We start from the raw sequence: 12,174 nt of genomic DNA on the forward strand, positions 1-12,174 counted from the left end.
TTTGAAGTCCAACAGATAAATTCTTTAGGAGGAGTTTGTTAAAGTATGTAACCTTTAAAATGCAGCATTTTAGAATTTTGTACAAAGTTTCGATTCATTACGAAAAATAAAGAATTTCTTGCATTTCAATAGAGTCCTTGTGTTTTATGCTCGGGCCCTAATTGCTGAAACAACCAGGTGATGTTGTGGATGCAGTAACGACCTTATATCAGCACTTGTTCACTAGAACTTGTTATTCTTTACCCATTTGATTAAATACATGTTAAATGAAACAAATGCTGAGGAATAAAAACTGAACAGACAGCAGTTTGTGATTTGATATGATTGAGGGTAAACTATAAGTACTTAATTTGCGTAAACTTATACCTCACAGCTTTAGTGATGTCATTGAACAATGTTGGGTAGATATTAAAAACCTGCTCCCTTTTTAATAACCTGATCTCTTAAACAACAGGTTTCACTGTGAAGAATGGAAGGTTTCTACATTAACATTACCTCACAGGACCAAAGCTTTAACCACAGCAACATCACCTCCAACTGCCAGAATTACAGCACCTTTCCACTCATCATGAATGTGGTGAAATACATAATCGTTGTTATCGGCCTTCCTTTGACCCTTGTGGCCATCTACGCTCTTTATTCTATGGTATGTACATTTATTTCCTGTCTGTGTCTGTCGTACAGTCTGTCTGTCTGTAAAGGATTCTTATTCAGTGCCCGTGGCTTTTAATATTAAAAAAATCCGACAAACATCTGAGCTGAAAGAATAAGGCTAAAATTGACACACACACCAGAAGAACACATCAAATCAACGCATTCATATTATTGGCTACGCCTGTTCATTTAGCCTAGGCATTCACACTGTTACTGTCACTGTGATCTTCTGTCTTCCTGCATGTTTCAGCTGCAACTGTGTTACTATATTTGTCTAATATTACAGCTTGCTGTGGGATTGTAAAATATGACGCTATGCCGGCAGTGGACTTGTCCATGTTTGCGATTGGTCATCTGCTGCTAACACCACCTCTTTTAGGTTAATAAGCTCATAAACCTGGGTTGACTTACCAAGTTCATAACCAGCTTCGTGTGACCGCTTATCCCAATTGTGATTGTTAGGGTTAGTGAAACCAGGTAACAAAAAGATCTCCTGGGTATGTTGAACTTGCTTCATGGTACAGTCCGTACACTGTCTGCCGTTGGCCTAAAACTCCTATTTCCTGTGAGTGACATGCTCACATTGGTGGAGGAAGTACTCAATTTTCATACTTAAGTACAGATACCACATGAAAAATGTTACTCAAGTAAAAGTAAAAAAGTACCTGGTTTTAGAAATACTTAAGTAATCAAAAATATAAAGAAATTTATTGATCTTACAAAAAGCAATCTTTCTGTAGCCCTTGAAATTAGATGCCACACAGAACACAATAACTTCAGGGGTTCTTGTATCTCCAGGTTTATTTTTGACCACATGTGAGTGGTATGCTACTGAGTTTTTCATGTAACCAGCTCAAATGCTGAATTTTGTAACAGTCTCTAACAGCCAAAAATGTTAGGAGAAAGACGCAAAATAAAATAAAATACAGAAAAATATAGTAAAAACACGGTAGAAATATGGCAGTGTGCTATGACTATCGACAGAGAACATAAAATAAATCACGTTAACAACCATTAACCCACTTACATCAACATCGGTATATAAAATGTGCAAGTTCCACCAAACCCATGTGGAACTTCTCAGAGATTTAGCGTCAATTACCTTCAAACAAAGTTACAATTCATGTAAAACCTGGAACATTTCTCGAGTAACAAATAATATTACGGTGTGACTTTATGCACGCTAGCATTACCATGAATTTTAGTACACACAGGTCGACGTTTGCCGTCCAAAATCCCAGCACACAATTCCAGTAGTGCCTAAATCAAACTATCTTGTTAAATATTGACAGGTGATGACATTTATACACTTGTACAGGAATATTTTACAAGATATGCATGTATTTACCTACTACTGTACACAATGAAGTCACAGCACCAATCCCTCGTACGTCCTTGGCACGTTAAACAGGAAGAAAGACCATGATGCACTTGGCAAAACAACAACAATACTACTAGACTGTGGAAATCCACTTACAATCTACTTATACACAAATTAACAACGTTACTCTCAAAACAAAACAACAAAGAACTCATGTATTTACATTACACAACTTTTAGAGCTATATTAAACCTAAATGGAAAATCGCCCATGACTAGATTTACCACCCGGCGCCATTTCTTTTTAAATTCACTCAAGACAGGTTTGAATACAGCTTCATAAGTTATAGCACATCACAATAAAGAAAACTGAGTTGCAAGAGGACAGATGGATATTTCCTATATGTGGGGAGGATAAGTCTGCAGTATTGCTCTGATGGTGTGGTAGTATCCCCTTCAGACCGTCTGAAATTATTATTATGTTTCTCTGCAAACTGACAGGTGAGAAATTGCGTAACCTTAGTAAATCCATTGAAAACATAATGAAAACACAATGAACTTCTGTTAACACAACATGTTTCCAACTGCTTGTTGACTTTTACCAATGTTTTCCTGCAGGTGAGAAGTGATCATGTTACTCCCATCTACGTCATCAACCTTCTCATTACCGACCTGATTCAGCTCTGCTGCATGATCGTTGAGGTGGTACCAAATGTGGATAAGAAGATATGTGACATCTTCACTAATATTTACCAATTTGGTCGGTTTGGCAGTGTGAACTTCATGGTCTGTGTCGCCCTGGAAAGGTATCTATCTGTCTATCCAGTATGTGTGGAGCTCCTTCTGTGTCTGAACATTATATTAGTTTATAACTCTGAAGCTCCTCAAAGACTTTGTGTCCATCTTGTATAACAGGTATTTGGTCATCGCCCACCCGCTGTGGTACCGCTTCAGACGAACCATCAAGAGCTCTGTGGCGATCTGTGTCCTGGTCTGGGTCCTTTCTCTTCTTTGTGTTGTCCTTTACTATGTCTTTGATGGTAATGGGGTTGCAAACAAAATCTCAGCCGTCTTCCTCCTCCTTCCCTTCCCACTGTTAATATTCTTCCTGGTTGGGACTCTCAAAGCCCTGTCTGCTTCCATCTCGGTCCCCTCTGATGAAAAACGACGAATTGTGGGAGTTTTGGTTCTGGTGCTGCTTATTTACACGCTGCTGTTCCTGCCCAGAATCATTCGGTACCTGGAAGCAAACTCTAATACGACCCTTAACTACCTGTCCCACATGTTTGTTAGGTTGAATCCTCTTGCAGACTTGTTCCTGTACGTCTTCATGAGGAAAGGGACCATAGACAAGCTTTTGGCCTCTGTGTGTTGCTGCAGAATGGACAGCAATGATATCAGCAGTCCATCAGTATGAATGATGACAACATGTCCACAGTCAGCTTCATGTAGGCAGAGAAAGGGGTTGATTGTTCTTATGTTGTATGTATGATGCTTTGGCAATATTGTGGTTACACATTCATGCCAATAAAGCTAATTTGAATTGAATTTAAAGGGGAGGAAACAGGAAGAGAAATGGAGGCCAATAGAAAGCGATGGAGATTAAGTCTGGGCTAGGCCAGCTAGAGACCCAAAACACGTCTCCACTACTTTAAGAAACTCACCATAACAGTCAATAACTTGTAGTCCAAAAACTGGAGACAATCAAAAATTGGTGCAAAAGAGTTTTTATTCTATTAAAATTTGCATCCTGGCAGGCATCAAGTTGGAACTAACTGCACATTTTGTCTGTTGTACGTTTTACTTTAAAACTTTGTCCCAGCATTGTTTTATATTTTTTTTGGATCATTAGAACCTCTAGAAGGTCAAATCGTATTTGACATAATTTGACACCATTAAAATTTGACACCATTAAAATTTGACACCATTAAAACTTAAACAAATAAGATTACATTTTTTAAAAAGGTTAACATATTTTCATTTTAAATCAACCATTGTGATTTAAACACTCTACTGCCATACATTTCATTATATTTCACTAACAAATGTTTCTCTTAACAGAATCTTAGGGGTTTTCCAAAGTAGCCCTTTGAAGTGTTGTTTTTAGCACAATGATCATTATGTTTTGCAGGTGACCTTTCGTGGCAGAGAATGGCCATTATCTCCCACAGGTGGTTCTCTTTACTGACATCCTTGGCACAAAATGCTCATTATATTCATTTCTTATTGTTTATTTTAAATTTATATGTTATACTCCCTCCTTTCAAGTGGCAAATATAATTTTTGGCCCTGCTAAGTCTATCAGCATGCTACGTGTGCTTGCAGACAAACACCATCTTCCCTCAGTGCACCTGGATCCTTCTCTCTTTCAGGCTTTTGATCCTGGACCTTTTAACAACTCAGAGTGCAAACTTCTTATAATAGTTGTCTTTGGTTAGAACAAATGCTCATGCAGGGTAAATGATTCCACACTCTAACTTAAAGTACATGATATAATACTTAAATCACTAAAACGATAATAATCAATTAAACTATAATTAAATGCTTTAAGTAAAGCAAAAAACACCAAAGTTTTGGTGAACTTGTTCACTGTGATGGCTTCAACACAGTAATGTGTGCATGTTTCAGCCTGATTCTTGACATCAGGCCAAGTCTAGTAGTTTCAAAGGTGGGACTCGAGTGTGTGAGCAGGATCCAGCAGACATGTCTATTATGATAGAAGGCAAAAACGTGCGGAACTCGTGTGGAAACCGAACCAAGGCTTGTGTGCTGTTGATGGGATTGATCTACGCCCTTAACCTTCCGTCTCACAAGAAGCTCAAGTACATCTTTGAAGTATTCCGTAAACTTTTCTTAGAGCTTGACGGAACAAAACTGCTCAAGAAGATCCAGAGCATGCTAATGAGGAAGTTTTCAGATTCACGCACAGACTGACAGTTTCCAGCAAAATTCACCAAATAGCCATGTCCTATTGACATTTCACAGGCTGATTGGTTGAGCATGGAGTGCACTCAGTCTTTTCCTGGCTGGTTTAGGGCTCTCTGATTTTGGTTTTACTTTTGTGTTTTAGTATTAGTAATATTGGATGCTTGCCATACTCTTTGTTCTGGATATGACTTGAGTTAGGATCAAATGGAATTTTACATTTTGACCGGTTTTGGATTTGTTTACATATTTTAATCTTACTCCATGTTCATTGATGTTTCAACCATGTTCTGTAAAACTTGTCGTGGTAATGGTGTACTGCACCTTAATTTGCTTTTACAAGTAAACACGCAGAGATGTGGAAAGTGCATCTAATGTATGTTCAGGCACAGGCCGAAACATTCAGCGAGCCCAAAAGGCTTTGCTGAAATATCCATATGTTTCTCAAAATATTAATAATTAATTCCCTTGAAGGAGAATAAGAAACTTATCTTTATGTTGGGGTTGATGATAAACTGAAGTGTCTTGCATTGTTAACGTCTGGTCTGGAACATGGCCATTGATTTAGATGAAACTTCTGTTCTGGTTGTATCTAAGCAGTGTTTGATTTTCTGTTAACTAAAAAGGTTGGAAAAGGTATCCCCCCCTACCGCATTAGAGCTTTTTAAGTTGCAAACATTCACATTTAATTTACTGTAATTGTATTTTTATTTGACTGAGCAATCTTATATACCCCAAACTCACACATTAAAAAATGTTTTCTTATCCGGTTTCAAGTTTGAAACTGTTTGACTATTAAGTGACATAGTTATTACATATAGGAACTTTTCACTCAAAACACGTGGTGATTTATATGAAATTGTACATTTTCTAGAAATCCAATAAAGATACATAAAGTAGGAGAAAATGTAAATGCTTAGTAGTGCATGTCACTCAAAATTACATAATTACTTCAGTAAATATACTTACCAGCACTGTACAGTAAAATATTTTACTAAATTTATAAATTTATATTAATAAGTTGCCAGTAACTTTCCCCGGTCGTGATGCAGACAGCATCACGACCGGGGATGTTCCTCAGAGTAACTGGTTGCAGGATCTTAAGCTGGGCCTTGTGTTGTGGCTGTAAGATCAGAGAGGTGTGCTTGGTGACCGGTCTGAGCAGGCCAAGCTGGGAGGCCGATTAGTAGAAGAAATTAACTGGTAAGTAGGTGGTAAGTTTCTCATATGCTTGTGCAATACAGTGTATATGTATGGAACAGACTGCATTCATGTGTGTGATTGTGAAGTCCGTATGCAGTTTCTGTTTCTAACTGCAGCTGTTGCCCAAGACAAATATCCCTCAGGGGGAACAATATACTCTGGAGAGGGAGGACAGATTGTTTGAAAGATGAATGCATTAATGTTCTTTCATCTGTTCCCAGGAGATGGAACAAACTCTCACATTTGGTCAGGTGACATTGCCAGCGATGGGCATTCAGACTTGGCCTGAGGTGACTCTGACAACAGGAGCCCTAATGAACCAAGTGGGACCCATCACCTATCATTCTGGTGAGGATACTTGTTTGGGGAGTGCTAGCTTTAGCATGTATTTGTCTGAACAACATGAAAAGTAATATCCAGGAAGACAGCATTTTTTTCAGGCAGAATTATATTACTGTGGATTGTGTGGTTGCAGAGGAGATCAACTATTGTTGTGGTACTGGAAATGCAAATGAATATGCAAATTGCGACTAGCAGTCCCTTGGGAACATCTGTGTTGAATTAGATGTATCTTAGTGTTGTTAGACATAGTGAATGTGTCAATGTTCAGTTCATTTCTCTTGCATCATTTTCTGAATTGCAAACAATGAAATGTGCAGGTGTTTCAGCAACTAGCCTGACCAGGCGTTCAAACCTCCATCCTCAAAGTCAGAGGGCCGTTCAACAGGCGGACCATCGACTGCAGAACAATGCTCCGCACTTGAAATCACTCAGCACGCATGATACACATGCACTTCCCAAGGCGTGCTTTTTGTAGAGTAGTCGTCTTTATCTGCGGCCTGAGAAGCACCTGGTATTCCCAGGCAGCCTCCTGTCCACCCTGCTTAGCTTCAGAGATCAGACGAGAATGGGTGGGCTGAGGATGGTGTGGCCGTAAGCCACACAATTTTAATTCAAATGAGTATACACGCCTCTTCTGTTGGTTCAGTCTGTTGTCCTGATGTACTTTACATACAATGTGTTCATGTCTGCCTTCATTTCTTTAGAAAAAAATTTGTGCAAAGCACAAAGCATCCCTAACTTTAAATAATATAGAAGTCATGCATGGTACATTTTCTTACATTATGTCTTTTATTCTATATGGAAATATTTTTTTAAAGAAACAGAATTGCAAAAAATGAATATGATTGAGAAGCAGCTTTTAACAAAAAGAGAATAAAAACAATCACAGAATGCTATTTAGAATAAAGAACATGAGGGAAAGGAAAGAAGACAAAAGAAGGTGGTTGTACTGTTTACAAACGTCAGAAATGGAATTCGTATATCTAGAAAATGCCGGCATGTAACAACTGACTTAACCTCTTTGCACCACCTTTTATTGATCTGTTTCTAAGCATGACCTCCTCTCTTGGCTGTTTTTCCCACTGGAATGACCTGTGCCAGCCCAGGACAGAAACAACCCTTGACACCAATTATATCTGGTTATTTGGAAAGTTCCAGAGGTCAGGCGACTGTTTTGAATGCTCTGTGAGCTGAGTGTTTTGTGCTTTGCCTCACACTGCATGCGGCCTCCCGATGCAAAAATTATTTATAGGTGATCTAACAGTGCTCTGTAGCGTACACAGTAACACACCTGTCCTTTTGTTGACTCCAGGCAGCCAGGCACAGAGGAGCACATACAGTCAAAACTACAAGGTTTCAAACATGTGATCTTAACTTTAGCTTTGTGTATAGTTACTACTATTAAAGCAGATTTCCCAAACTGTCAGACTGTTTTTTTTAAATACCTTGGCTTTCTGCAGGGGACACTTTGGAAACTAGCAAACTCTAGTTTTTGAACTGCTGAAAGCTTAAAGTAATGACTTGATAAGCTGCACAGTGTACACAGTTATGATGATAAATTAGATAAATTGTAATTTATTTAATCATACATGATAATAATAGAAATAAAAACCTTAATTCAGTGTAGTTTCAGCTCCATTCAGAGCTCTCAGATGGAATTTCTTTCTCCTCAGACAGAAATACCCATTTGGTTGGTCCACTGATCCCTTCCAAACTAACATCTTATATTTCATGCTGGATCTCTGACTGTTCAGGCATTACTGGAAGAGGATTTCATCAACTCTCCACACTTTACTGAAAAGCTTTTGGCTAACCTGATCCTGACTAAACCCATTCACACAGACTGAAAGTCCTAACTGGAAGTCTGCTCATATGAAGACACAACTGGAAAACCACAAGCTAAATGGCCTGTAGCAATGCAAGCTTTTCCTGCTTGAAATGAATGAGGCACAGTGAGGAGTTTAACTTTACTTGGTTTTGACTTTTAAAGGTTTGAAAAGCAGGCATGTAAATTTATCTCATCTCACTTTTATATTGTTCACTCTCTAACAGCTGCATCAGAGCTGTATTTAGCTTGTGCTAATGCTAACTGCTGCTGCTCATATTACCAGGGTTAACAATGAAAGTAATCAATCATTGAAAATGTGTCAAGAAGAGATGGTTATTTTCAGCACTTTTGACAGTGGATTAGTTTTCAACATTGCAGGAAGTAATAGAACGAGAAGGAGGTGCAACTATAATTCCCTCTGAAATATAGCAGAGCAGAAGCATAAAATAGGAGAAAATGTAAATGCTCAGTAGTGCAAGTACCTCAAAATTAATTACTTCAGTAAATGTACTATGTTGCTTTATTACACTGTAGATTACAATAAAAGTTGAATATTTAAGATCAAGTAAAGAAACAAACTACACACTAAGTAACCTCCAGCCTTTCCATAACCTGCTGTCCCAAACAACTGGTCTTATTCTGCGGATGCCTGCAGCACCTACCTGTATGACAGCTACTGTATAACAGCAACACTAGCTCACTGATGGACTACCATGAATACTGCAACATCACCACCTTGTGGAACAACTCTTGACACCTTTGCTTATAGCAGCATCACTTCACAGCACAGCAACTCTCATGGTATGTGACCATACTGGCCATCTGTGCTCTTTATTCCCTGGTGTGCAGATGATGATATAAATCAATGCATTTCCAGTCTGGGATCTTCATTGATCTTTGGGGGGGAAAGCAGGTGTTGGGGTGTGGAAGTGATGTTGAAATGACCGTACATTACCGGCGAATGTAGTTGCAGTTTACTTCACAAATAAAAAGGTACAGTGGGTAAGTTGTAGTGGCATCTAGTGGTGAGGGCTCAGAATTGCGACAAATTCATGCTCACTGCCAAATTACTGGGGGGGAATGGGGGTTGTCTGACTTGCAACACAGCGTCATGCGGCCCTTGAAATTTGCTTAATGTGAGAGTTAAACGACATGTCCTGATCAAAGATAACTCCAAGATTCCTCACAGTGGTGTTGGAGGCCAGGGCGATGCCATCCAAAGAAACCAAATCTTTAGATAATGCGTCACGGAGGTGCTTGGGCCCCAGAACAATAACTTGCTATGATATGCTCTAAATCCTGACTGAAAATCCTCAAATAAACTATTGCTCTGTAAAAAGTCACACAGCTGTTTAGCAACTGCTTTCTCCAGAACCTTAGAGAGAAATGGAAGGTTAGATATAGGTCTATAGTTGGCTAAAACATCCGGATCAAGGTTGGGCTTTTTCAGAAGAGGTTTAATAACAGCTACTTTAAAGTACTGTGGTACATAGCCTGTTGATAGAGATAGATTGATCATATCTAGTAAAGAAGTGCTGACTAAGGGTAAAACTTCTTTAAGCAGCCTAGTTGGGATGGGGTCTAAGAGGCAGGTTGTGTCACATCCTGCCTGTTTAAGTTTAGCTCTCCGTGGGTATTTGATATTTTGATCAATTCAGTATCTGTCTTATAGTGTTTTGGGTTCTGTCCTGTCCTTTATCTTAGCTTCAGTCTGTGTTCCTTGATGGTGTTTGCTTCTGTCTGTTCCCCCAGTAATTACTCTGCTTGCTTGTCCACTAAATACTTTGAGTTCCAGTTAATGTATGGTCTTGTGTTTTGCATCTGCGAGTGTCTCTCTGTGCCCCCCTGCTTTCTCCCTGCCCGCCTGTGTCTCGTTAGTCTTGATACCTGTCACCTGTGTTGCTCCCGCCCTGCTCGTTAACCCCTGTGTATAAATGTTTGGTGTTCCAGTTCATTCTAGTGTTCACACACTCAGTCATGTTTGTTGGGAGGAGTGTTCTATCTGCCTGCTTGGACTTTCCAGTTAACTAAGTGTAAGCCTGTACCTGTTCCCACTTGGATTAAATACACTGAACTGCATCTGCTCTGCCTTGGTGTCTTGTATTTGGGCTCTCACCTCCTCTACACTCACCTACAAATCCTGACCGGTTGATGGTTTAGATGAAGAAATTATTGAAGTTAGTTGGTAAAGATTGAGGGAAGAAAAGTTCCGAGCAGTGTGGAACGCAGCATTAAACTCCAGGTACTAATTAGGTAATCACAGACAGCTGCTGCCAATCACTTTCTGCAGCTGCAAGGCAAGGGGAAAGGGCAGTACCTGGATGAGAACAGGAGAGAGAGAGAGAGCAGCACATCAAACACACACAATTAATAACTGGAAAGCACAAGAAAACATCAACAGGTGTGACAGCAGTTTGTGAGTGAATCACATGCACAATTCTTAGTCAAACTAATCTTAAGGAATGTGACAGTTCTTTGGCACGCTAATGTTCTATATCTGTGATGCGTCATGAACACTCCTTTTTTATTAGAGTTAACAAGTTTAAATTCTCATCAACCTGCTGCATGTTATCACATGCCACATTTGAGGTGGCTGGTTTGGTTGAAGGATAAAACATCAGGCATTGGTAAATGAACTTCTTGAGTTGGAATCTTGCAGCTTTTAAAGGTAAATTTGGTCAATACTATTTTTTATTTTCTCATGTAGAGCGTTCTAAACAGATTAATGAAAATATAGTGGTAATGTAGGTGTCCTGAAGTTAAACCAATGTTTTATTTCCTTTTTTCCTTATTTTCCCATAAAGGTTCAACGTGTAATATTTCTGAGGAACTAATGACAGAAATGCAATATAAGATCCATAACTATGTTTTCAGAGGTGTATAAAGATCTTATGTAATGAGCTGTTATGTTTTTATTAACTTAGAATGAGCCCTTTCTATCTACATATCTGCGGATCCTTTTTCCATGGATATTGCCATGTTTCTACAGTAGCTGAAAACGGACAGCCCTACAGAGCGTGTTTCATCACCACGTTGTTGTTGTTCTTCTTCTTCTTTTACAAACCATTCTTCTTCAAATATACATATTCACTGCGTTGAATATGTATGTTTGAAGAAGGATTAATAATATACAGCAAGTGTCGGAAAATCTTTTCATCGCACAATTTTTTTTATACCCATTATATGGTGGGTGACAATATAACACATAGTATTTACAGGTGCTGGTCATAATTAGAATATCATCAAAAAGTTGATTTATTTCAGTAATTCCATCCAAAAAGTGAAACTTGGATATTATATTCATTCATTACACACAGACTATTATTACTAATATTTCAAGTGTTCATTCCTTTTTAATTTTGATGATTATAACTGACAACTTATGAAATCCTCAGTCAGTATCTCAGAAAATTAGAATATTGTGAAAAGGTTCAATATTGAAGACACCTGGTGCCACACTCTAATCAGCTAATTAACTAAAAACACCTGCAAAGGCCTTTAAATGGTCTCTCAGTCTAGTTCTGTAGGCTACACAATCATGGGGAAGACTGCTGACTTGACAGCTGTCCAAAAGACGACCATTGACACCTTGCACAAGGAGGGCAAGACACAAAGGTCATTGCTAAAGAGGCTGGCTGTTCACAGAGCTCTGTGTCCAAGCACATTAATAGAGAGGCGAAGGGAAGGAAAAGATGTGGTAGAAAAAAGTGTACAAGCAATAGGGATAATTGCACCCTGGAGAGGATTGTAAAACAAAACCCATTCAAAAATGTGGGGGGAGATTCACAAAGAGTGGACTGCAGCTGGAGTCAGTGCTTCAAGAACCACCACGCACAGACGTATGCAAGACATGGGCTTCAGCTGTCGCATTCCTTGTGTCAAGCCACTCTTGAACAAGACAC

At 39.0% G+C, this 12,174-nt stretch overlaps 1 pseudogene; it reads left to right on the forward strand.

Moving 5' to 3' along the window:
- Positions 1-568: 568 nt before the first annotated feature.
- On the forward strand, positions 569-3,426 carry LOC123980689 (annotated as a pseudogene).
- Positions 3,427-12,174: the final 8,748 nt, after the last annotated feature.

The sequence above is a fragment of the Micropterus dolomieu genome, linkage group LG12 (genome assembly GCF_021292245.1).
Source record: "Micropterus dolomieu isolate WLL.071019.BEF.003 ecotype Adirondacks linkage group LG12, ASM2129224v1, whole genome shotgun sequence".
Lineage (NCBI taxonomy): Eukaryota > Metazoa > Chordata > Actinopteri > Centrarchiformes > Centrarchidae > Micropterus > Micropterus dolomieu.